At 44.1% G+C, this 26,998-nt stretch overlaps 1 protein-coding gene across 7 annotated transcripts in view; it reads left to right on the top strand.

The window, feature by feature from the left end:
• Window positions 1-26,998, top strand: part of disp3 (dispatched RND transporter family member 3) — a 717,999-nt gene that overhangs the window by 592,235 nt on the left and 98,766 nt on the right. The gene's annotated exons all lie outside the window — the stretch shown is intronic.

Genomic DNA, 26,998 nt, shown 5'->3' with positions numbered 1-26,998 from the left:
GTGATATGTTTCCAAGTCAGCATAGTATGGAGGAGGTGGTTTTCCCATGTGCTTGATGTCTTTGTTCTTCTAGGAGGTAGAGTTTTCAGGTTTGGAAGGTGTTGTTAGAGATGCCTTGGAGAGTTGCTGCACTGCATTATGTAGATGGTACACATAACAGCACCAGGACACCATGGCTGCAGGGATCAAAATTTTAAGGTGGTAGTGAATGGGCCATCTGACACATCTTGGATGGTGTTGAACTTCTTGCATGTTGTTGGAACTGCACTCATTTGGGAGTATTCAATCACACACCTGATTTAGAAAGATTTAGTGAGGAGGGTCAAGAGGTGAGTTACTCATCACCAAATAACCAGCCTCTGACCTGCTGCTGTTACCACAGTATTTATATTGCTAGTCCCCATTGGTCCATAGTGACCTCAAGGGTGGGATATTTGACAATGACAATGTTATTGAATAGTTAAACTTTCTCTTGTTGAAGATGATCATTGCATGACACTTGTCAAATGTTTCTTGCCACTTGTCAGCCTAAGTTGGTAAGTTGTTCATGACCTGATTTTACATTCCCCGCTCCCCGCCCAACCCCCACTGAAAAGTTTTGTGATGGAATTTTGGGGGAGGGGGCAGAGAGGAGCGTGAAGTTGTATTGAACGTGATTCCTTCCTGGACTCTGCCTACCCCGGCTTGATGCGATTTTACATTGGACCTCCCGATATCACCCACCCCCCACACGACCTATTGCCCGATTATCCACTCACCACAGGCATGGACTTTCTCATTGTCTGAGGAGTTGCAAATGTATTATACACCATAACATTCCTACTTCTGAACTTAGGATGGAAGCAAGGTCATTGAAGACAGGGAAGATGGCTTGGCTTAGGAGACTGCCCCGATTAACTCCTGTAGTGTTAGGTCCTTCATGTTATGCCTCCAACCTGTGGCGCACTTTCCATGTTTCCCATTGACTTCAATTTTACTAGTTGCTTCTTGATTCCATTATTGGTCAAAAGCTGCCTTGATGTCAGGGGCAATTGCTCTCACTTCAAACTGGAATTCAACTTTTTAATCAATATTTGGACTGAGGCTACACTGGTGTCTGGAGCCCAGTGATCCTGGTAGGATCCAAACTGAGTATTAATGAACATGTTATTGATGAGCATTGTTAATGACACCTTTCATTACTTTGCTGATGTTTGAGAGTAGATTGATGAGGCAATAGTTAGCTGGATTAGATTTGATCTTTTTGAAGGCAGGACATATGTGGGCACAGCTAATCGTAGTGGTGAAGATGCTCACTATATTCAATCAAAACAAATTTTTCACAAACATGCTACTTTGCGAAACAAACTGACTTTATGCCATCTCCTTTATTTGGATTAATGTCTTGTACATAGTAATTGATAATGCAATATAATGCATATTGGGTATAGAGGGCGCGATTCTCTGATTGCGGGACAGAGTGTCCGCGCCGTCATGAACGTCGTTGAGTTTCACGACAGTGCGAAATGGGTGCGGGCACTAGCGATTCTGTCCTCCACAGGGGGCCAGAATGGCGCTGGAGTGGTTCACCCCGCTCCAGCCTCACTTCCTCGTGCGCACTGGAGGCAGCGCCAACCCGTGCATGCGCAGTGGCGACGCGCCAACCCGCGCATGCGCGGTGGCATACTGAACGCTCCGGCCCCGATACAACATGGCACAGGGGTTCTGGGGCCAGACGCGCAGTAAAGTAGGCCCGGGGGTTGGCCCCGATCGCGGGCCAGACCCCATTGGAGCCCCTCTTCCCCACCTACAGGCCGCCTCCCCCAACCCTTCGTGCAGAGTTCCCGCCAGCAGGCATGACACACATAGATAAACTTGGCGCCATCTCAGATGAGTGAGTAGGCGTTGGACACTGTCCGCAGCCAGCACGCCAGGTTCCCGACCGCTGAGACCATTGGTAGCAGGGTTACAGTCAAAAGCAGCAGCAGCTCGGAGAAAGATTCCCCTCCAACACCTCTGAGTGTGAGCTACTCAGGTGACTAAGGGGTGGAGCCTCCTCCCAATTGGTACCCTGTCAGCCTGGCCTCTTGCGGAGTCTTTGCCTCCATCTAAAACTGGCAACGAGGATCAAGTGGAAGCGCTGCGAACTTGGACCATTTTTCAACTACCTTGGGAGGCCCAACTTGTCCATGCCGTCCAGTTTTTACCACTAAGCTAGTCCCAATTGTCCGCATTTGGCCCATATCCCCTATATCCAGCTTTCTCATATAACTGTCTAAATGCTTTTTAAAAGACAAAATTATACCTGCCTCTACTACTGCCTCAGGCAGTTTATTTCAGACACTCATCACCCTTTGTATGAAAGAATTACTCCTCTGGACCCTTTTGTATCTCTCCCCTCTTACATTAAACCTAGGCCCTCTAGTTTTACCCTTGGGAAAAGGTGTTTACTATCTACATTATCTATGCCCCTCATTATTTTATTGACCTCTATAAAATCACCCCCTTTTTAAAATAAATTTAGAGCACCAATTAATTTTTCCAATTAGGGGGCAATTTAGAGTGGCCAATCCAACTAGCCTGCACATCTTTAGGTTGTGGGGGCAAAACCCACACAAACACAGGGAGAATGTGCAAACTCCACATAGACAGTGGCCCAGAGCCGGGATCGAACCTGGGACCTCGGCGCCGTGAATGCAGCAGTGCTAACCACTTCGCTACCATTGTGCCCTATAAGATCACCCCTAAGTCTCCTATGCTCCATGAAAAAAAGTTACAGTCTATCCAGCCTCTCCTTATAACTCAAACTATCTAGTCCCGGTAGCATCCTCGTAAATCTTTTCTGCACTCTTTCTAGTTTAATAATATCCTTTGTATAATAGGGTGACCAGAACTATACACAGTATGCCAAGTGTGGCTTTACTAATGTCTTGTACAACTTTACCAAGACATCCCAACTCCTGTATTCAGTATTCTGACCAATGAAACCAAGCATGCCGAATGCCTTCTTCACCTTCATACAGAGCCAAAATCTCTGTCAAAGATTTATGGAGCTTATACACACAAGAGAGGGCCTTTCCCCATGACAGTCTTTGCACTTCTGCATGCATGAGTAAACCCCTGTATTCGGCTCCCATGTCTTCACACAAAATAGTAAACAAACACAATTTCAAAGGATGTAACATTACATAATTCACGATTTTCACTGTTTGGTCTAACACTGCAGTTAATGCAGATGCCATTGTTTTGGCAACATTTCTGTTGAAGCACCTGTTCAATATCAACTGGTATTTCGTCATTTGATTGTGTTATCTGAAAGAGGAACTCTGTTGATTTCTCTGGCAGCATCAACTCCCAACATTACTTTCACAATGCTTTTGCATGCCAGCAGAATTAGGGTTTCAACGATGGTGTTCAATTTCGCTGAGTTCAGCCACCAGGTAACTCACCTTCTGTGCATTATCTGAAACCCGCACGCACTCCATCATACATTGATTTTGCTTTACATTTGTTCACTTAGATACTTAAATACTGTTCATCCCTGCTCGAGAGTGAACATTTTTTTTGTATTGAAATGGCCCTTCAACTTACTTGGTACCACTGCCACGTTTGAGAAGTTCTTCCTGCAAGTTAGGCGTTCTGGGACAGGAAAAGCGGCAAAAGTCAGTCCACGAAAATCCAAAGGCCAGGTAGATGTTGACGTACTGTTAATCACTGAATGTGGCAATTACCTTGTTAAGTGAGTTGTTAGTTCAACATGTGACATTGATTATCCTATAAATGCAGACAGCCGGACCAATTTGGTATGGGACCTTCTTGTGGATTAGTAGCTATGGGGAAGAGTCTTACAATAAACCAACTTGCACTTAAAAGACCAGAGTGGATCGATTCTTCCACTATAGCCCCTGGTTGTAAATAACAGTAGCTGTTGTTGCACTGTCTGTGTACAAACTTTGATTTTTGCTCCTGAGGTTCCATTCTTCTGGATGCATCTGAATCAGAGTGGGATTATTCACTTGTCTTCAAGAATTTCTCCATGGCAAGCTGTGGTCAAACGCACACACTACAAAATAAATGTCCTCAAGTATCAACTTACAAGCACAATTTTAGCTCTTTTGCTGTGCCAAGTCAAAAAATACTCTTCCAAATGTGTATCCTTGCCCCAATATCACACAGCGCAGAGTATCCTCCATAGCAATGCATCCAGGTTCCACTATGAACAGACTTCAAGAGCCATGTAATAACAATGGGAAGCCTTTGAAATGGATTTGAAAAAAAAAACTAAACTCCAACGATCTGATAAAACTATCACTCAAACACAGCCATTTATACTACACAGAATCAAAACTTCAGTCCAACTTTTAAAAAGTTAAATCCCCTTAGGTAGTATGAACAATCTAGAGTCGGCAATTCGGCCTTTCGAGCCTGCTCCGCCATTTAATAATGTTGTAACCCAAATGGAGGTCATGGGGACTGGACCATTATGTTTCCCATGGCCTCACCTGAATCCGATGAGGGAGCAGGGCCAAACCTTAAACGGAAAGCCCTAGGGATATAAAAACCCGACCCGAGTTTGGGTCGGGGCGCGGGAGACCCTTCGAGGAGTGGTGAGTGTAACTTGTTATTGTGCATTAAACCTTTTATTATAATATTAATAATCATCATCTTTATTGTCACAAGTAGGTTTACATTAACATTGCAATGAATTTACTGTGAAAAGGCCCTAGTTGCCACACTCCAGTGTCTGTTCGGGTACACAGAGGGAGAATTCAGAATGTCCAAATTACCTAACAGCATTGCTTTCGGGACTTGTGGGGGGAAACCGGAGCACCCGGAGGAAACACACGCAGACACAGGGAGAACATGCGGACTCCGCACCGACAGTAACCCAAGCCAGGAATTAAACCTGGGACCCTGGTGCTGTGAAGCAACCCGAACAGGCGCAAGAGTGTAGCGACTAGGGCATTTTCACAGTGGATTTGTTGCAGTGTTAATGTAAGCCTATCTGTGACAATAATAAAGATTAATATTATAAGACTTTAAAAATCCACCTGGTCCAATGAAAATAATGTGGGGGAAAATACAAATTTCCCCCAGGCCTGTCAATAGGGATCTTGACATCACAAGCTGTGCATGCAGGGTTGTGGCTCCTAACCCAAACTCTTTCTGCCAATGGGAAGTGTATATGGAATAATTTTTGGGGAGGAAATTCAAATTATCTGTCCCACATTCTTAATTTGGCCAATTTCCGCACCCAATCCTGACTTTCTTGCAACACGAAAATCTGTTCCATTGTGTCAGTTTATTCATTATTCTTTATATAATCAAGCATGCAGGTATAAAACTCTTATTTTCCTTTGTGCGGGCAGAACATCCATGCGCAATTTTCCAACGTGCAGCGTAGATGCCAATGTTGCCACTGTACTGGAACAGCTTGGCAATAGGTACAACTTGTCCTGGAGCACAAGTCTTCAGCACCACACCTGAGATATTACCGGGGCTCATAGCCTTTGCTACTCCCAGTCCACTGAGCCATTTCTTGATAATATGCGGAATTATCCAAATGACTGAAGACTAGCATCTGTGATAGCGAGGTCCTCAGGAGGGACTGCAGTGGATCATCCATGTGGCACTTCTGGCTGGAGACAGTTCAGCTTTGTCTTTTGCACTGATGTGCTGTTTTCCCCTATCATCGAAGTTGGAGGTGTTTGTGGCGCCTTCCCCTGCCATTAGTTGTTTAATTGTCCACCAGTGTTCATGACTGCATTTGGCAGGCTATCCATGAGGGAAACATGAAATACAGATTTTACAGCATTGGTTACATAACAGATTTTTTTCTTGCTTTTTAAAAATAAATTTTGCCAGGCCAGGACGTGTGTGCATGCTTATGCCTTGCTCTCTCTTGAATAATTAGGTGTTATAAATGAGGATGGACAGTTGTCTGCTGGTGATACGTTTAATTTTATTTTAATATTGATTCCCATAATTTGCCACCCATTAAGATTAAACAGTGGAAATTCCATGGGGAGCATGCCCTGTATTGGCTCATGGTAAGAAAGATTCCATGTCGTGAGTACATGTGTGAAATCACCTCATGGATATTTAAAAGGAAGAAGGAATGTTAAGGGTCTCAATTTCCCCCTTTAAAGCACTGCACATTTTTATAGAACTACTTGCTTGAACATATTTTTAGAATGGGGTCTTCCTCCCTGCTCTTTCCAGAGACCCTTAGTAAAGTCCCCCTCTCTCCCAGGCCATTCCGGTGCCACCAATTACACGGCGCGTTCTTGGTCAGTGCTGTAAATAACAAGGGACATGAACTTAAACCTGCCTATGTCCAGAGCTACTGAACCAAAGAAACCATAACATTGGCCAAAAATAAACCATCTGCCAACCAGCTGTTCTTGTGAAGGAATTATAATTTTAAATAATTAATGTTAATTACTCTGTTCTTGTGGAGTACCCTTCTGCACCATGCGTGAGGAAGACCACACGTAGTGTTTAAGATTTATTTTCACATAAATTAAGCAATTCTTTCAGCTTCCTGTAGAACTGGCTGGTGTTTGTGAAATTGCAACTAAATTATTTATTGACAGAAATTTTGAGTTGGAGATATGATCCATGTTACCAGATGAGCATACAAAAGGGTGTGACAATCTTCAAACCTAGCAAGAGGTAAAATTAACTAAAAGAGCTGTTGGCTACTTTTGATGTCGACATAACATTGGAATAGACATATCATTGGAATATCTCTGAAGGCAGACGTATTGTAACATAAGCACCTTCAAGAAAGAGGAGGGGATCAGAAACATATACCCACCCCAAAAATGAATCTATTTTCTGGTTCTTCAATGCACCAAGGCCCCAGCACAAGCAATACTCCAGTTCCATCTTTTTAATACAGCTCAGGTTGAGAAACATGCTCAGCGCCATGGCAAGTGATTGTTTCCACCAGTAATATCCAGCCTTTTGGAAAAGGATGGTGAGCCTTCTGTTTAGCTTGTGGCAGCTGCAAGAGGATGAGAAACTAGTAAGGAGAATGCCGCCATATTTGTTTGCCTGCAGCACACTTTACATCTGCAATCTACAGAAAGAAATGTCCTCCATTGCAGTCGCTGGTGTTCGGTTCAGTAATGTTCAAACAAAAGACGAACAAAACAAAATAAGGAGTTAAGTCAAACTATTTGTCCTGGCTTGGCTTCTGTTGCATCTGATTGCTTTGTCTGAATGAGCCCAGTTTAGGATCTATCAAAGCCTTTTCTGTTAACCCCAACTTGAGCTTTTAATCTCAAAACACAATTGCAGTCAATGTACCAAAATGGCACAAGTCAAAGCCAACCAACCGTGAAATTGGTTCTGAACCTGAAATTCAGAAACTGCTGCTTTAACTTGTACAGGGGAGATGATACATGACAGTGCATTACAGAAGGTATCCTGTACAGTATTATTAATACATATCTGAATGACATTAAATGTATTATCCTATTCAGGGTGCAGGTGAGCGGAAATCAAAATTTATCATCAGTTGGTCAAGACTGATCAGCCCTTGTTTAGGTTATACACACACATTGCTGATGACCACACAAGCTTGAGCATGCCATCCTTGTGGTAGAATACTGCTCTTATATGACAAATATAGTAATCATATCACATCATATAGCTGTCAGATTTTCTATAGCTAATGCATTCTTCCATCTATTTTGAGAGCTTCGCCATTTAAAACTGCTATTAAACGGTTGCTGAAATGATTGCCACTTCACAACAGCAAGTTTGCCTTTCCATTTACTAAATTAATTGTGTATTTAATCTCAGACTGAAATATTTATATCAAATTAGTTTGTAATAATGAAGAAATGTTTCCACTTGTACATGTTGTTATGGGCCAGGGTTCAGAGAACCCCAAAGTATATCATGGAGTTCACCTGACCCACAACAGCAGCACGGTTCGATTCCCGTAACAGCCACCCCGAACAGGCGCCGGAATGTGGCGACTCGGGTCTTTTCACAGTAACTTCATTTGAAGCCTACTTATGACAATAAGCGATTTTCATTTAGAGGCTGGTTTAGCTCACTCAGCTAAATCGCTGGCTTTTAAAGCAGACCAAGCAGGCCAGCAACATGGTTCGATTCCCGTACCAGCCTCCCCGGACAGGCGCTGAAATGTGGCGACTAGGGGCTGTTCACAGTAACTTCATTGAAGCCTACTCATGACAATAAAGCGATTTTCATTTTTCATTTCATTTCAACTTTTAACAGATTGTGGTATGGGGAGCACACAGCCTACTCTACAGGTGTGGTACAACAGAAATGGAAAAGTATTTTTTAAAGCAAAACAATGTTTATTCCATGAACTCAAGTTAACCTTTTTAAAATATACAGTAAACATCTTAGCAACCATTAATTCAAATACAACCCCCAAAGATCACAACACTAAGTAATCCAAGTTTTTCTTTTAACATCCATAAAACTTAAAAACGCCTTTTTATAGAAAGACATCAGAATGAACTTGAGTACTGAAAACAGTTCCCACATTGAAATCAGCAAATGGACACTCATAAGCTTGCAGAGATTCACACACATCCTGCTGTGATTGCAGCTTCTCCAAAACTAAAATGAAACCAAACCCACCCTGCAGCAAAAAGCCTAAAGCGAAAGTAAAAAGCTGACAGACAACCCAGCTCCACCCACTCTCTGACATCACTGCAGTAATAAACACTGATTTCTTAAAGGTACTCTCACTGCAGATATTTATATACACACCCATTTATAAACACCCATTTCCTAAAGGTACTCTCACATGACAATGTCAACAGAAAATAGAGTTCAAAGTAATACCTCATCTATTATCATAAAATCCCTACAGTGCAGAAGGAGGCCATTTGGCCCCTCGGATCTTCACCGAGTCTCTGAAAGAGCACCCTAGGTAGTTCCACTCCCTTGCCCTTTCCCTATAACCCCATATAACTTTTGATTATGATCAACTTGTTTTACATGTCAGGGAACTAGGACTCCATATTTTTATAAAATATACATATATGCTCATCGCTGATTCAAACATTTTAAAAACAGGACAAAGATCCCTTTTAAGTGGCTGTAACTATGTCTGTCAGTGAGCCTCAAACAATAAGAGTTCACATGGTAGTTTCACAGAAACTGACACCTCATTATCTAGAAAGAGACCTTGGCAGCCCCCAGTAGGCTGCAGAGACCAAATTCAATAGGAACTATACAAAGGCCATCTGCATTTCCCAAGTCAGTCCTGGCCAACCGGAGCCGATTCATTTGCTAGGTCAAAGGACCCCACAACCTCTCTTTAAGACTTAATGGTTGGAACATTAACAATCTCAGGACTCAGACAAAGGGGTACAAAACCTTTTTCAAAGCGGAAAAGTGGGAATCATGTAACATGACTCCCTAGCTGGTGAAACCAGTAATATTGCCTTGTGTTACAAAGAAACCTCAGTCTGCCATTTTTCATCTACCGAGCAGCATAGAAAAGTAGTCCGTTCAGGCTGAATACCTGGCCCCATCAACAACATTTTGCCTGGGCCTTTTATACCATAATCTACAAGACTGATTCACCTCTGCTTGATTGACACATCATGGAAGTCAACTGTACTGGAAAAGCGAATTATCCAACATCAGTTCAGCCTGCTGACCTCTGTGAAGGAATAAACGTCTGGATTCTGGACATGAAACAATAATTCTTTTCTCTATGGATTTGCCCTGTAAATCTTTCTTTCACTATCCTTCTTTTACTGTCTGGGTACACAGGAGGCTATGTAGAAACCCCCTCCTGTATTTTGAGTGTGTGAAAATAAGTTAACCATATCATCTTATCTCACGTTTGCTGTGGGATTATTAATAGGAAATTTGATCACACCAAAACTGAGGGGTGGGGTAGCAACTCAAAACAACTTTCTGTTTATGAACCGTTGATGAGAGAAATCAGTGCAGTTCAAATTAACTCCCTCCCTGTCCATAACAAAAGTTTTGCCTAAAATAAATTTCTGTCCCCGGATCAGTTGATAAATCCAGTGCCCAGTGTGAAACTGAGCCACATTAGCAATGGTTAATCTCTGGTCTTTGTTGAGTTAACTGAACCAAGCGAGGGTGGCCATTGGAGTACAATTTATTGCAACATCCTTAGAGAGGAGAGGTGAAAAGTCAGTTGAGGGCTGGATTCTCCATTCCCCCAGGCGTCTTTCCCGGCCTGGATTCTACCTTCCCGCCGCTTATCAATGGGATTTCCCATTGTAACCACCCGCTGGGAAACCATGGCAGGGGTACGCTGCCTGTGGGGAAAGTTAATTGCTATGACCGGAGAATTCCGGCCAGAGTTTCCCCTGCCAATCATTGTAACCCCTTTTTGGGTGTTTTTGAGTATTGGATATGGACAGCAGCATTGTCCAATGCTCAGATAGACTACTTTCATTTAGTGTTTGGGCGACTTGTACGTGTACCTGCTACCCGTGGAACTATATCTGGGGAAAAGTCAGTATCTTCGGAAAAGGCAATTAGGAAAAAGGAGACTTCCATAAAAATATGTAATCCTGCTGTAACTGTTAGAGGCATTCCCCGAAAATGCACTGTGCAGTATGTTCAAATTAAATTCTGATGGCTGCACTTTGATGGAAGGAATTAATCTCTTTAAAATAAATAAGTTCATGATAAAGAGAACGCATTTATAAAGCACACTATTTGTTGATGTACCATTTGTCAATGTACTGTGTCGATTATTCTTTTGTCTACTATGTACATTCCCTTGGCTGCAGAAAAATACTCTCACAGTACTTTGGTACATGTGACAATAAAAATCAATCAATCAATCAAAAAAAAGCCAAACTATTACTTTTGAATTAAAGTCAATATTGTTAAGTAAATGCTGCAAGAAGTTTGCAAAGCAAGGTTCCAGAATGAGTGAAAGCGGGATGACTGCCAATGGGTTAAATTTTCCTCTTCACTGAAGCTAAAGAGCTTCTTTCTCTTTGAAGAGGTGTTGTAGGATCCTTTAATTCCAACTGAACAGCCTTTGTTTGGCATCTCATCATCAAGGATGTCACCTTAAATCCTGCAGCCAGCACTAACACCGTGCTGCATTGCAGTGTCAACCTAGATTATGTGCTGATACCCTACAGTGTGATTGAACCCCCAATTTCCTGGCCCAGAGGCAAAAGTGTTATCAGTGGACTAAGCTGACACTAATATGTTATTAAAATAGATGATGGAGGAATTCCACAAATGTTTTAACATATTTTGTTACTAACTTATCACACTGCATACTTTCAAAGTTTGTGTTTATGAGCGCAGAATCAACTTTACTCTGGGTTGTACTGTACATTTGATTATTTTTTCCTTTATTCTACTTGTGTTTGTCTGTTATGCATGTTATTGAGTCTGTGAAAGTGTGATTTTAATCTCGCTATCAGCTCTGGTACTTTCAGACCTTTGATTAAATTCAGCCTCTTGACTCACTGGAACCAGATTTATATATAATAAAGTATGGCAAAGCAGCTTGAGAGTGAGTGATGAGCACCATATGCCACCTCAATATTTCCTTTTATTGTATGCAAATAGTTTGCACAGTAAAGTATATCCAATAACCGCAGAAAGAATCCAAGAGAGAATTGAAATAGAATAAGAAGTGTGCTAAATAAAACAAATCAAAGTACATCTCTCTCTGATATTGGAACTGTTCCTTTGAGGAGTGCCGTCCTGGGGGATTGATGAAACCGACCAAATTTTGTGATGCAGTCAAGCATGCAAAAATGTGACAATGACAATTGACAATGTTGGACTTCTAATTGTTTTCTCTTCATTAATGTTTTTAAAAAGCAACATCAAGTTCAACAGCTGCAAAATGTAGAATCTCTGCTGTTATTGAAAGGGGACTTCTGAAGGAACACATTACATGGTGCTGATGCAGCAGACCAGAGATAGGAATTTTCCAGTGTCTTTGTCTGCAGTACCACATGAGAACTTGCTATATTCTGCTCCCTGTCCTGCAGTTTTAATACTTTTCAGTCAGCTGAGAATGCCCCAGTGAAGTCAATATAAGAAGTTGCAACAACGGAAAATGGATTTAGTGCACCAGAAGGATTGCAATAGATAGGCAGCTGATGTTTTCCAAGAAAAGGGTCAAAGCCATAAATTTCATACTGGAGTCCCTATATCCCAGCCTTTATCAGATTTATTGTCAGATATAAATATTGTGTCTCAAGGTTTCTCTCTACTCAATTTTTAATCTATCTGCTGGCATATTGACAGGCTATTTTTGTAGCTGCAAACAAGTTTATTTTTTAAAAAGTGCCTTTCTTCAGCAATGATAAGTGTTGGTTTTCTTTCAGTAACTTCACAGGAACTTTCAGTAGTTAGTAAAAGGTATTCAAAGGATAGGTGCATAGATCCCTGGGAACATGTCAGTATTTGTATGGATTCCTGGAAGTGTGCCATGTATGCAAATAGATCCGTGGCAGCATGTCTGTAATTCCATGAATCCCCCCTTCCCTCAGGCCACCAACTGGCACTTTGGTTTGGACCAAATTAATTTATTTGTGTGAGCAGGAGCCAGCAGCTCACCTGCATCACTGAAATTAGGTTGGAGATCTAATTTTAGGTGGCCTCATGCCTTTCGTTTGGGGTGCATGCTTCCATTATGCTGCTGATTAATGGTCCAGTTAAGTGAGGTGTAAGCAACTTCCATCCCCTTGTGTAATCCCTCCCCTTTGCCTATATTATTAATGGCAGAGCCTGCAATCATGGCAATCCTGCACTTAGGAAGTCCCTCCACAAGTCTGTTTCTCTTAACCATCAAATTTGGGGCAGAATTTTCCCATGGGTTTTGGGTCCCGTCATTAGTCCCAAACCAACATTTATCAGGAGCCAGAGCAGCTTTGCAATATCTTTAAAAGTGGTCTCGCTAATTAACCATTTCACACTCACTGTCCCATTAAGGAAACAGGTGGGCTTAAAATACTCAATCAGAGGCCAGCAGCTCTGGCGCCTCAGAATCCCTACTTGAAGAGGTGGGCACTGCTGAGGTGAGGCTGTTGCAACATAGAGGCAGCATTGAAGAGATAGAATTACAGAGTGGAGAAGGTAGAATGCCTGCAGAACAGAAAAGCCTTTCGGGGGGAATCATTGGGGACGCGGGGGGGGGGGGGGGGGGGGGGGGTGCTTTTCATTCCTGCGGCCCCATCAGTGGGGCATTGTACATCCAACTCCAATGACCCCAAGCCTGGTGCAGAGAAGTCATCCCCATTGAGTTGTCGTTGGCTCCCCCACTCAGTGAGAGGCACTCTGCTGCCAGTAAGATTCCAGCGAGCCTAAAAGATCACCCGTATTTTGGGCTTTAAATATTAACTGCCCAGCTCTGTAGAGCAAGCAGCAGATCCACATGCCACACCGTCTCTAGAAAAGTTCTCCAGTGACAGAAATGCATGGGGAGCCATCCCAATGTGGCACACCCAATTTTTCCGACCCTCCACATTCAACCATTTCTCCACAGAGCCGCAAAGATTCTGCTATTTGTCTTTGTCCAAGCTTTCACTTTCTAATCTCTCTCAGTATAAGTGGCTATATGAGGGGATAAGTTGATTCACCCTCTCAGCCCCAAAACTATTGATGTTCTCAGTGTGGAGGAGATCTTTAGTATCACTGTAAGCCAACAATCCACAAACCAATGTGGTAATTGTGCTTCTTTTAATGAATGCTTCTCATATATCATCATGTTGACATGTTTTTATTCATGCCTTTGGATCAAATAGTTCTAGATATGAGCCGACTACCAGAACTTGAGTGCATGGTGACACCTGATACAAGCTTCATTGTCAGATGAAGAGTTAAACCAAGGGCCACCTCCAGATCATCTGAGTCGATGTTGAGAATCTCGTAACATTCTCCAAACATTGTCTGAGTGTTAATTAACTGCTCGTTCATCTCATTATGGGTAATTTCTGTCAGGGAATAACAGCAATGTCTCATATATAATTATCACTGCACATCGGATCACAGCATAAGACGTGTCCCAGGAGGCAACAGGATGGTCAGTGGGTGAGTAGAGTAAAGAGAGCTTTGCTTCGCCTTGTTAAATCCAACCTGTAAATGCTGAGTCTGAGAGCATGGCATTTCTCAACAGAAATATTATTTACCTTGAAATGCACAAAATTCAGAACTTGATATTTCATTTGATGGATTGGATAGAAATCGATTCTTATTTGTGACTTATTTGCAGTCATGGCAAAAATACCACTGAAGAGTGTATCAATAATCATTTAGTGAAATAAATACTTTACCAGCTAAATTAGACAAAAACCTTTAAATTAAAGTAATATTGTGTAATTTATGGGGAAAATCAGATGTATGGGAGTAGATGTCAAGGTGTTATTTCAGTCAATAGATCCAATGACATCATAAACTATGGAAGAATAAAGCTGAAAAACATAAAGCAAAAAGCATGTTGAAATCCAAAAAGACATCAGAAAATGCTGGAAATATGTAACAGGTCCCACAGCATTTTTAAAGGTAACAGCTTTGAGTAGATACCTCACATGAACTTTTGCCACCAGAATGGGTAGACCGAGTCAGGAACATTCCTGACTTGGTGGACCCTCCTCGGTAGAAAGCACCCAAATGTTGTGATTTTGACTCTGGTGGGTTGAGTGCAGGGTAGAATCAGGCCTGCAATTCCAAAAGCAGTGAATGGGCAGCCACTGGGTCAAACATGCATGATCTGTCCACATTACATATGGTTGAAAACCCAAACCCATAAAAAGATTATCCCAGCAGGGAGTTCTGTTTTGACAACTGAAGAGAACTGTTGACATTGCTTGATTGGCATCTTCAAGTGTTTTTTAATATGTCATTCTTTCTGTGATGCCTTTTGTCAATGTTTACACAAGATCAAGAGGGGTGAAGTGTTTGAAGCCTATGTTATTGATACTTCAATGGTCTGTCTGATTGGCATTTTATTGGGTTGTAGGAACCACAGTTTTTTAGTTAATAAATTTGAGAATGTGTGATTTTTTTTTCTCTTATCTGAGCAATTCCACACAAGCCATTGTTATTATATGACCCAGGGATTTAGTAAGTAGTATATACTGGGTGAATGGTCATGGAAGGATAATGAACTGGAATGACGGTTAGGTTGGATGGATACCCTGAGTTGGCATGAGGACTATAAGGGACGATGGGGGTGGGTGGCACATGAGTTGGCATTGAGGTAAAATGAAAGAGGGCATGGAGCACCCTGAGTTAGACGTTTTGAACTTACGGGCACGATTCAGTAGACAAAAGTTAAAGTCCACTTTAGACAATGTTTGGCAGGGTGTTTCTCAGAGGCTGCAGCGCTGAGATTCACCCGCTATTCACCAGCAGGAATGGCACCTCATAGAACAGGGTGCCATTTTGATCCTCCCCATTTCAGGCCTCCCTGCTTTATTGACCCACTCTTCACCCGCCAACCATCCCCAGCTCCCTGGACCCCCCCCCCCCCCCCCCCCCACCCCCCGCCTCCCCTGCAAGGCCCCCCCGGCCCAATGCCTAGCAGTGCCAACCAGGAACCCTGGTACTAGGAGCCTGTCACCTGGCAGTCCACCAGGCACACTGGCAGCACCAGCTGGGCAGCATGACACTACCAGACTGGCAGTGCCAGGGTATCTGTGTGCCAGGGGCAGTGCCAGGGTACCACTCTGCCCTGCCCCCAGCTGCCCAGGGGTCCTTAATGGTCTGTGAGATCTCCCGAGATGCTGTTATGCCTGCTCCACGTTTGTGGAAACCAGTGCTAAATGGTGCCCTGGTGAGGTCATGCAGGAGCGACCGTTGACTGTTGGATATCGGGTGCATACGGTGTTTGGGTATTCAAATGATCCTAATGGCTCATTTAAATACGCCAGGCAGAGTGAGTTGTAACTCAAGATTGGCCTGACACCCGGCGATTTACGGCTCTTGCATGTGTTGCACCCGTATCCACGCCAAGCACAACGGGGTCGCTACAACGCGCCCTACTTTTCAAAAGATTTTTGAATTTAAATTGTGACTCACAACTCTTCCGTGGGGTCATGAACTTCAAGTCATTCGGAAGTTGGTCCAACTCCATGAAAATTGTGGGGAGCTAGAAAACTCGGAAGAGAACCAGCCAGGGTAGAAAATGCAGGGTGTGAGCCTGCTACCACTACCTTATCTCATGCCAGTAAAAATTGGAAGCGCAGGAAATAGAGGCAGGAATCTCGGAATTCGAATCTACCCTCCATTTTTAAATGGCTCCAGAGACATTCTGACTCTGTGAAAACCTGAGCCCTTATGTCAGAATGGAAAAGTACATAGGGCGTTTTATAGACCTGAACAAAACAATGGAGTCTTCCCAGTTTTTTATTTATTCAATCCCATAAATGGGCCCACTTATCTTTCCATTCTGATGGATGAAGCTAATCTTTTTTTGTATGTCAGATACAGATAGATGTGCTGTATTTTTCCAAAATATTCCATATGTAATTCACACTGAAATTCTAGAGGTTTGTTAGTCAACTGAACTTGCAAGATTAGCTTTCCACCGTATAGTTGCCCAAACATGCAGTATTTTTTATTTACGATTGTAAACTTTGTCTTGCAACTCCATTACCTCTTATCAATCCAGCTGCTACACTACAACAAACTATATATTACAGTTATTATCCACTTATTATTGTCCTTACTATGGTGCTGAGTATTTCCATAAATCCATGGTGCAATGCCTTGTGATTTGGTAATGTGTGATCAGGCAAGAGAGACGGTTCCTTCAGAATTTCCTGCAATTCCACAAACCCCCACCCTACAACCAGAAAGGTTTACCTTTTCAGAAACTAATTGTTCAGTTCTCGAGAAATATCAGTTCACACAATTGAATGTTTCTACATTAGTACATTAGAAGTCTACACTTGAAACTGAGTAAGTTTTTCTGAAAAGATTGAGACCAAAATCCAAATGTATGGAATCTGACTGTAGAAAACTTTACAGCAATTTCTTCTTCCTGGAAACGGAATCCAATCAAGTGGAATAAGATATAGAAGTTGTGAAATTGCGTGAGAAATGTTGATACGACAAATGCACTTCAGTGAGATGGGATGAAGATCCACTCTACTGATGATCACTGAGAGTCAGAAGTGAATTGCTTCTGGCAGTTTCACATTACAGTCGTTCACGGTTGAAAACAGCCTCCAGTGCAATCCTGTCCATTACAGACTCCTAATTTAGACTTCAAATACTCAAGACTGAAAGCACAGACGATGGAAATGTCTCTTGGTGCCATCCAGAAGTATTTTACCTTTGAATTGCAATTGTATTCCTGAGGCAGAAAGAGGAGCCCAACAGTGCAATTAACCTGCACTTGTGCTTTACAAGCCTTGAATGCATTACCGTTATCAAGACGAAAGTTGGCAACTAAAGAAGAGCTTTGTTGCTTTTTTAGAAGTTGCTTAATTCATTTTTGTTCATTGAGATGGAGGATATTTTCCATGGGAAATACACTTTTTCCATTTTGCACCACTAGTTTCAGCATCACTAAGTGTCATAACCCCCACGGGGTAGGAATTGTTGTCTTTCCCGTGTTCCTTGCGGTGTATGGGTTCCCCCTTTAACAGGGTAGGGGAATCTCAATCTATGTTGTATTTAAGGTCGGCCAGTTCGGCACTGACCTGTTAATACCCGGTTGGGAACTACCGGGAACTTTGTATCAAGACCTTGTAAAAATACCTACGTTTCTTTGATACAATTCGGTGTGGACTCTCCATGATTTCATAAAACTGGTGACAAGGAGTAAACTGGTTTGCTATCGACACTGCAGCCCTGTCGGTTGAGCCACCTCTCTGACTCGGTGGATCCAAGTTGGAGCCTTTTTCTTTCACCATACCTCTGTCCGGGCTGTTGGATGTCTTGAGGACTAGAATCAATACACAGAGCAGATGCACTATTTTTTTCATGCAAATAATATCACGGAGAATGATCGCCAGACAGTGATCTTGCTGACTGCTTGTGGTGTCCATATGTTTGGGGTAATTCGGAGCCTTATGTACCTGCCGTACCTTGCGCCCACACCTTCGACCAGCTTGTGTTGCTTGTGGGACAGCATTTCAACCCAACAGCATCCATTATCGTTCAGCGGTATCGCTTCAATACGATAGAATGATCCTGAGTGTGTCTGTCACCGAGTTATGTCCAAACTAAGAGAAATTGCTGAGTTCTGTGAGTATGGGATTGCTTTGTCTGAGATGCTGCACAATTGTCTGGTTTGCAGCATCAACAACATGGAGGTGCGGAAAATGCTCCTGGCTGAGCCTTCCCTGAATCTACAGCAGGCGCTATACCTTTCCTTATCTCATGAGAGTGCTGAGTGAGGGGTATGGGGAATGAAGGTGAATGCAGTGTTCCCCCCACCCAGTTCGACCACCGAAGAGACTCTGGCCTATGGTTGCAGGCTCGGCCGTCACAGCGGGAGACGACCCCAGAGTCTGCTGAGCGATATTTGGGTCCGTGCACAACATGCAGCCACCAGCCCAGATGCGGCCATAGGCAGCGGAGATCCCAGTGGTCCAGGCAACTCGACTGGGCTCGGTGTCTGTCTCAGGACCAGACTTTTAATCTGGATGAGGGAGAGTATGAAGCCGCAATGCAGTTGAATTGTGTGGAGGCACCCTATATGACCTTCATTCAGGTTACGGTGCTGATGAACAGCCATTTGTTGAACATGGAATCAGATACTGGCACGACAGTTTCTGTTGTGGCATGGAGCACCTTTGACCGTATAAAGCAGAGTGTGCAGACTTTGACCTTGGCAGACACAGAGGCTCGGTTGGCCAAGCATTATTGGGATAACAGTGACTCCGCTGGTTTATGGGTGCCAGACAGCTCGCCTCCCTGTCATCATCATACAAGGGAATGGCCCTAGCCTGTTGGGCAGTGACTGGTTGCATCATTTGTGCTTAGACTGGCAGCACATTCACTAAGTGCGGTGCGGTGACCTGTGCGAGGTATTCAGCAAGTACCTGAAGTCTTCCAACCTGGCTTGGGAACGATAAAAGGGCCCATGGCCAAGACCAAGGTTGACCCGATGGCTCAGCCGCGATACGTCCAGGCGCGTGTGGTTCCTATGCCTTGGTAGAAAAGGTGGAAGCTGAACTCAACAGGTTGGAGAATTTGGGCTTTTTTTGGCCTGTGCACTTCACAGATTGGGCGGCGCCCGTGGTCCCTGTCAGGACAGAACAGTCCGTTTGTGTGGGAATTATAAACTGAAGGTCAATAAGGCTTTGAGGCTGAATTGCTACCTCATGCCTCGCATCGACAACCTGAATGCTACTTTGGCTGGTGGATGCTCATTCACGAAGCTAGCTATGAGTCATGCGTATTTGCAATTCAGGCTTGATAGGTCCTCACTGTAAGTGCATTACAATAAATACGCACAGGGGACTCGACAAGTAGCCCGGCTACCTTTCAGTGTGTCATTGGCATATTCAATCTTTCAACGCATCATGGAGACTACCTTGTGGGGGTTTCTGGGAGCCACAATGTATTTGAATTATGTACAGGTCATGGGGACTACAAACCAGGAGCATTTGGAGAACCTTAAGGCAGTGTTGCAGCGTTTCTGGGAGTATGGCGTCTGCCTGCGCCGTGCCAAGTACATGTTCCACGCAAAGGACGTGGTCAACCTATGGTATTAGTTGGACCGTTATGGCTAACATCTGGTTGCTGAAAAAGTGATTGCCATCCAGTTGGGCCCGCACCTCGAAGGACGCCACAGAGCTTCGTTCCTTTTTGGGGTTGGTTAATTACTGTGGAAAATGTGTCCCGAATCTCGCAGCCATACTGGCTCCTTTGCATTAGCTCCTTAAGAAACACCAAGCCTGGGTGTGGAGTGCTAACCTGGAGGAGGCTTTTCAGTGTGTCAAAAAGGACAATTGTTGACCTTAGGAGTTCTGACTTAAGGTTCTCCAAATGCTCCTGGTCTGTAGTCTGACTCACTATGATCCAGCCAAGCTTTTGATCATCACATGTGCGCGCCACCTTATGGAATTGGGGTCGTCCTGGCCCTTCGGATGGTCGGGAGTGGCCTTTGCTAGCCAAAACTGTGTCTGCCCCCCCCCCCCCCTCCCTTTCGTCCAAGATGGACTATGTAGTTGCCGCCTTGAATTTCATGGACACCCTGACGGTCACTGCTTCGTGTGTCCGCAATTGGATTCAGACGGACCCCATTCTTGCCAAGGTGCGACATCTAGTGTTATAGGGTAGCCAGCATCGACAGGCGTGCTGTGTGCCTTCTGCTCAAATTTGTCTGAACTAAGTGTAGAGAATGAATTCTGCTCTGGGACACATGGATTGCCATCCCAGCGATGAGTCAAGAGTTCATCAAAGTTAGAAGAGGATGCCTCAAGAGGCGGCGCACTCCCTCTCTCTTACCTGAACTTCAGGCTGCTGTTTTGTCCATGCAAGAGGGCTTCCTATTGGCCTTCAGCTTAAAGAGTCTGCCTAGTGCCCTTAATTGGACAATGAACCCACCCTCTGGCCACCAATTGTCCAATTAGGAAAATCACTACGGGTGAGTTTTTCCCCGACACAGTGTTGGGTTGTGACCTCCATTTGACCACAACATCAGGGTCCCAACCCAAAACATTGGCTGTCAGCTTTGGCTCAGTATTGAGTACAAAGGTTATGGGTTCAAGCAGCACTACAAGAGCTTGAGCTGTTGGTCTGGCATATCAGTGCTGCACTGTCGGAGATGCTGATTTTGAGATGAGATGATAAACTGAGACTCCATCTAGCTTAATGGCACCTTTAACGAAGAGCCAGGGAATTCTCCTGGTGCTTTGCCCAATATTTATCTCTCAGCCTCCATCATGCAAACAAATTATTTAGTAATTTGTCTGATTGTTTTTCGTGGGACCCTGCTCTGTGAAGTACGTTTCTCTGTTTTTCTACATTGTAATAGTGGCTACATTTTCAAAGTACTTCATTGGTTGTGAATTGCCTTGAAAATATCAAAAAATTAATATAAATGTAAATTCTCTTTTACTCCTAATATTCTAGGTGTAACAAAATCAATGATTTGTACAAGTTTAGCATTTCTTCTTTGTTCATGTACTCTTTGTTGCTGTTTATAAACCGTAAGCACTCAAATGTTTTTTTATGAACAATTTCATCGACTTGTATTCCCAGTTTTAGAGATCTGTGTGCCTGAGCCCCCAAGTTTTTCTCACTCTTTTCAAAATTTTATTATTTGTTACACATGCCTTCCCATTTTCTCTCAAAATGTGTCACCTTGCATTTTTCACATGTACATACACTATGGCTGCTATGCTGATCTTCTGGCCAGCAGCGATACCTGCTGACGCCAATGAAAGATAAGCCTCACAATTTCTTTTCCTTTCAGCCGGTTCTTCCTGTCCCAGAGCCACTGTTGAAGGGGATCCACCAGGGGGACTGGCAAGGAGAAGGAGCAATGTACTAAGGGCTAGGTAATCTGTTTTTTAGTGATGTGATTGAGGGATATATATTGGCCATGATACTGGGGATATCTCCTTGTGACAGCACACCACAACAGTGCAGCACTCAGTCAATACGGCAATAGAGTGTCAACCTAGACTTTTGTGCTCAGGCCTCGAGAGTTGAATCAACTGATCTGTGTCTGTGCTGTAAAGTTCTATATGGAAGAGAAATAAGCGCAATCTGATACGCACTTTATCAACTCATTATTGCTATATATTTAAAAAGATAAGGTAGCCGTTCCATCACTGAGTCAGTTTTTAGCTGCGTACACACATTTTTCAGAAATTGGCACATTTATCAGTGTGTAAAGAAGTCAAGATGTGGAGATGCCGGCGTTGGACTGGGGTGAGCACAGTTAGAAGTCTTACAATACCAGGTTAAAGTCCAACAGGTTTGTTTCAAACACGAGCTTTCGGAGCGCCACTCCTTCCTCAGGTGAAGTCAAGTTATTGAACCATTGCAAAGACAGGTAGCTTGCAATGTAAAAATGGATTACTTTGCAAAGTATCTATTGCATTGACAAGTGCGAGGAAAAGGAGCTGCTGCTGCATTAATGTTATAGTGTGGAGGCTAATATGTGGTGTTTTGCCCAGTTCTGTTTAAAACCAGTATCGTATGAATGCTTGATTGGATTCTGCAAGGAGAGATTCTGGTGGTAAAACATAGGCAACATCGTGCACATAGCTGGAAGATTTCTTATATTTGCTTTCTTTAGCTAAGTAACAAAGGGGCTGGTTTAGCATACTAGAGGCTGGTTTAGCACACTGGGCTAAATCGCTGGCTTTTAAAAGCAGAGCAAGGCAGGCCAGCAGCACGGTTCAATTCCCGTACCAGCCTCCCCGAACAGGCGCCGGAATGTGGCGACTAGGGGCTTTTCACAGTAACTTCATTGAAGCCTACTCGTGACAATAAGCGATTTTCATTTTCATTTCATTTCAAAGGGGAGGCAATGGTGTAGTGGTGTTATCACCAGATATCCTGGGTAATGCTCTGGGGACCCAGATTCAAATCATAACATGGCAGATGGTGGAATTTCAATTCAATCAATAAATATCTGGAATTGTAAGTCCTTCAGGGAAGGATATCTGCCATCCTTACCTGGTCTGCCTTACATGTGTCTCCAGGCCCACAGCAATGTGGTTCACTCTTAAATGCCCTCTGAAATAGATGAGCAAGCCACTCAGTTGTATCAAAACTCCAGAAAGTCTATAAGGAATGCAACTTAGATGGAACACTCAGCATTGACTTGGGCACCGGAATCAACTATGGTCAACTCATTCCAGCCGACCATACAAAATTCTCCTTTCTAACATCTGGGGGCTTGTGCCAAAATTAGGAGAACTGTTCCACAGACTTGTCATACACTCGGAATCATTACTTACATACAATATCCCAGAGACCATCATCCCTGGGAATGTCCTGTTCCACCGGCAGGACTGATCCAGAACAGGTGGTGACACAGTGGTATACAATGGAGTTGCCATGGCAGTCCTTGACATCGACTATGGATCCCATGAAATCTCATGCCACGAGGTCAAACATGGCCAAGAAACCTCCTGTTGATTACAACATAACCACAGCCCCTCAGCTGATAAATCAGTGTTGAGCACCACTTGGAGGAAGCACTGAGGGTGGTCAGGATACAGAATTCTGGGGAGGGCAAGAGTGGCTCAATTAGTGGCATCACTAATAACTGAGCTGGCCAAGAGTTGAAGGACCTAACTGCCACACGGTCAGCGTGAGGAGGTGAGGGAACCAAAAGGTGTAAACATACTTGACCTCCTCCTCACTAATCTGCATCTGTTCATGACAGTATTGGTCGGAGTAACCACGACATAGTCCTTGTGGAGACAAAGTCCTGTTTCCACATTGCGAATACCCATCCATCGTAGTGTGAGGCACTACCTCCGTGCTAAATAGGATAGACTTCAAACAGATTTAGCAAGTTAACGCTGGCATCCATGAGACACTGGGCAATCAGCAGCAGTAGAATTGTATTCAACCACAATATGTACTTCATGGGCTGGCATTTCCTCCACTTTACCATTACCACCAAGGCAGGGAATCAATTCTGATTCAATAAAGAATATGGGAGGGAGTGCCAGGAGCAGCACCAGGAACAGAAAAATGAGGTGTCAATCTGGTGAAGCTACAACACAGGACTAGCAGCATGACAAACAGCATATGCAGCAAGTGATAGAGCTAAGCAATTCCACAACCAACGGATCAGATCTAAGCTCTGCATTCCTACCACATCCAGTCGTGAATAATGGTGGATAATTAAACAACTCACTGGAGCAGGAGACGACAGAAATGTCCCGCAATGATGGAGGAGCCCAACACATCAGTGCAAAAGAGGCTGTGGAATTCGCAACAATCTTCAGACAGAAGTGCCAGTCAATGACCATCTCCAACAAGGAAGGAGCTAACCATCGCTCCTTGATATTAAATGGTACTACCATTGCTGAGTCTTCCACTATCAATATCCTCAGGATTACCATTGACCAGAAACTGAACTGGACCAGCCATATAAATACTGTAGCAACCAGAGCAGGTCAAAGGCTAGGAATCTTGCAGCGAGTAACTCACCTCCTGACTCCCCAAAGCCTGTTCACTGTCCACAAGGCACAAGTCAGGAGTGTGATGGAATACCCTCTGGATGAGTGCAACTCCAACAACACTCAAGAACCTTAACACTATCCAGGACAAAGCAGCCCATTTGATTGTTACCCCTTCCACAAACATTCAATCCCTCCACCACAATTGGACAGTGGCAGCCATGTGTACCATCACAAAGATGCACTGCAGGAACTCACCGAACCTCCTCAGACAGCACCTTCCAACCTACAACCACTGCCGACTAGAAGGACAAGGGCAGCAGAAACATGGGAACACCACCACCTGAAGGTTCCCCTCCAAATGATCTGTTGACCTGTTAAACTGGCTGAAGTTTTATTTTGTGCATATAGATGATTTATTTGGTTTAAAGCCACAGTATGTTCACGGATGTTTCTGTACGTCACTTTCCAGATGCATTCCCTACTTGATTAGTATGGAAATCAAATAAGAATCTGACATACCTTTTTATTCTGGTTAATGCCTCAGTAACGAAAGGGCATCAAGATAAAATCATCACCAAGAAAATAAAAAGAGAATTTAGCGAGAAATTGTTTAGTGCAAAAGGCTGCACAAGGGCATGGATTGCCGTAATAGAAAAAATGGTAGAACTGGAACCCAAACAACTTTGAAAAGAAAAATATATAAATATTTAAAAAGGAAATAATGGAATGAGAAATGAAAATAGTTGGGGAAATGGGATTTTCAGAGAACAACACAGGTGCAATGGGGCCAATCATTTCCTTCTGTGTTATGAATTTGTTAATGCGATTTTTAAAAAAAGGTAATCATGGAGAGTATGTTTTTTTTCATAGAATTTACAGTGCAGAAGGAGGCCATTTGGCCCATCGATTCTGCACCGGCTCTTGGAAAGAGCACCCCACCCAAGCCCACACATCCACCCTATCCCCATAACCCAGTAATCCCACCCAACACTAAGGGCAATTTTGGACACTGAGGGCAATTTAGCATGGCCAACCCACCTAACCTGCACATCTTTGGACTGTGGGAGGAAACCGGAGCACCCGGAGGAAACCCACGAAGATACGGGGAGAACGTGCAGACTCCGCATAGACAGCGACCCAAGCCTGGAATCGAACCTGGGATCCTGGAGCTGTGAAGCAAATGTGCTAACCACACCACTATGCTACCGTGCTGCCCCACCGTTTTGCCCTGTAGTAACTAAACCAGTAAAATCATAGAGGAACTGGCCATCATTCCTGCAGCATATCTGCTCAAGGGGTTTGTGTAAGCATGTGACAATTTTCGACTTTATAAAGATTGGCCGAAAAATCTGATATTTGCCTGAGATGAGTTTAGACAATACCAATCTGATGCTTTTATTTAGACATGCTTGGAGATTTCCTGTGATGGTGATGCGTTGAGCGGACGCACATCAGGCCGCTCTCCTCCCAACCAGAATCAAAAAAGTCACTTTTAGGCGCATTTTGCTCAAACAATCATAAACAAAATAATCCCAATGGAAGTAAGAGAGCAACTGCAAAAAATGCCAGTGAACGGGAGCTCAATCAGCCAAAGGGATGGCAGAAGTAGCGGAAAGGGCCATGAACAGCAAGCGGATGAACCGGCGAGGAGGCCCAATAGAGGGGGAGACCATTGACCCGAGCATCACCCACCCCCCTCGTCACCTGGAGACGGATGGAGGACTTTCCTCAAGAAGGAGCTGGCTGCCATGAAAGAGGTGATCAGAATCAAGATCCAGGTTGTAATGACGGACAATCGACAGACTGGGAAAGAAAGTGGAGGCACAGGAGAGGACATTGCACGCCCTCCAGAGAGCATCGACGGACCAGAGTGACAGGATCGCCGCTCTGGAAGCAGAGGTGAAAAGGTTGGTGGCGCCCAAGGAAGCTTGAAGGGGAAAGTTGAGGACCAGGAAAATAGGTCCCGATGGCAGAACATGCGGATCGTGGGCCTGCCAGAAGGCATGAAGAGTAGAGACTCAACAGGCTAGATCGCCCAAATGCTGGTCAGCCTAGTCAGGAGAGACAGCTTCCCCAACCCCCCAGAACTTATCAGGTCACTCAGATCGAATCCCAAGGTGGGGGAACAGCCGAGAGCGATCATCACGAAGTTGCACCGATACCAGGACCATGAGAGGATCCTGTGGTGGACAAGACAAATGAAAGCAAGCACATGGGAAGGACATAGAATCCGTATGTATCAAGACCTTGGGGCAGACCTGGCAAAAAGAAGAGCCGAGTTTAATCAGGCAAAGTCAGCACTTTATAAAAATGGGGTGCAATGTGGCATGTTATTCCTAGCCAGACTCTGGGTCACATACCAGAGCAAGGAGTACTACCTCAATACCCCGGCGGAGGCATATAACTTTGTATGGGCCAATGGCCTGGACAAAGGGCAGGCTAGGCAGCGATGAAGGCCGGTGGGAGAAAGGTCACTGAAAGAAACAGAGCGTCAAAGAACAATGTAACATGTTTGCGCAGGACTATACTGCCTTATTCTGATCAGAAAGACCGGTCACATGAGACAGCAAGGACAGGGAAATGCAGGTGATGGGGCAGGAAGAGAAAGCAGACAGTCGGCGAGCATAGGTAAAAGGGCTAGACCAGTCTTATGAGGAGAGGCACCGTACTAGCAGGGAGGACTAGCACGGGAAGACAGGCAGTAAGAGGGGCCATGGTGCTGGCCAGAGGGAGGGGGAGGGGACACAGGCAGGGATGGGGAACACAAAGTTGGGGGAGATGCAGAGATGGGGAAGAAGGGGGCAGGAGGAAATAAAGAATATATAGGAAAGAAGACGGGAAAAAAAGAGTTATCACTCGGATTGGCTTTGGCAGGTAGGGAGCAGGCCGAGGAAACAAGTGGCAAGCAGCCACTTTGGAGGGTCCCTGGACAAAGGGAGACCCCG

The sequence above is a fragment of the Scyliorhinus canicula genome, chromosome 16, assembly GCF_902713615.1.
Source record: "Scyliorhinus canicula chromosome 16, sScyCan1.1, whole genome shotgun sequence".
Taxonomy (NCBI): Eukaryota; Metazoa; Chordata; class Chondrichthyes; order Carcharhiniformes; family Scyliorhinidae; genus Scyliorhinus; species Scyliorhinus canicula.
The sequence above is the reverse complement of the archived record's forward strand: the minus strand, read 5'-3'. Positions and strand labels throughout refer to the sequence as shown.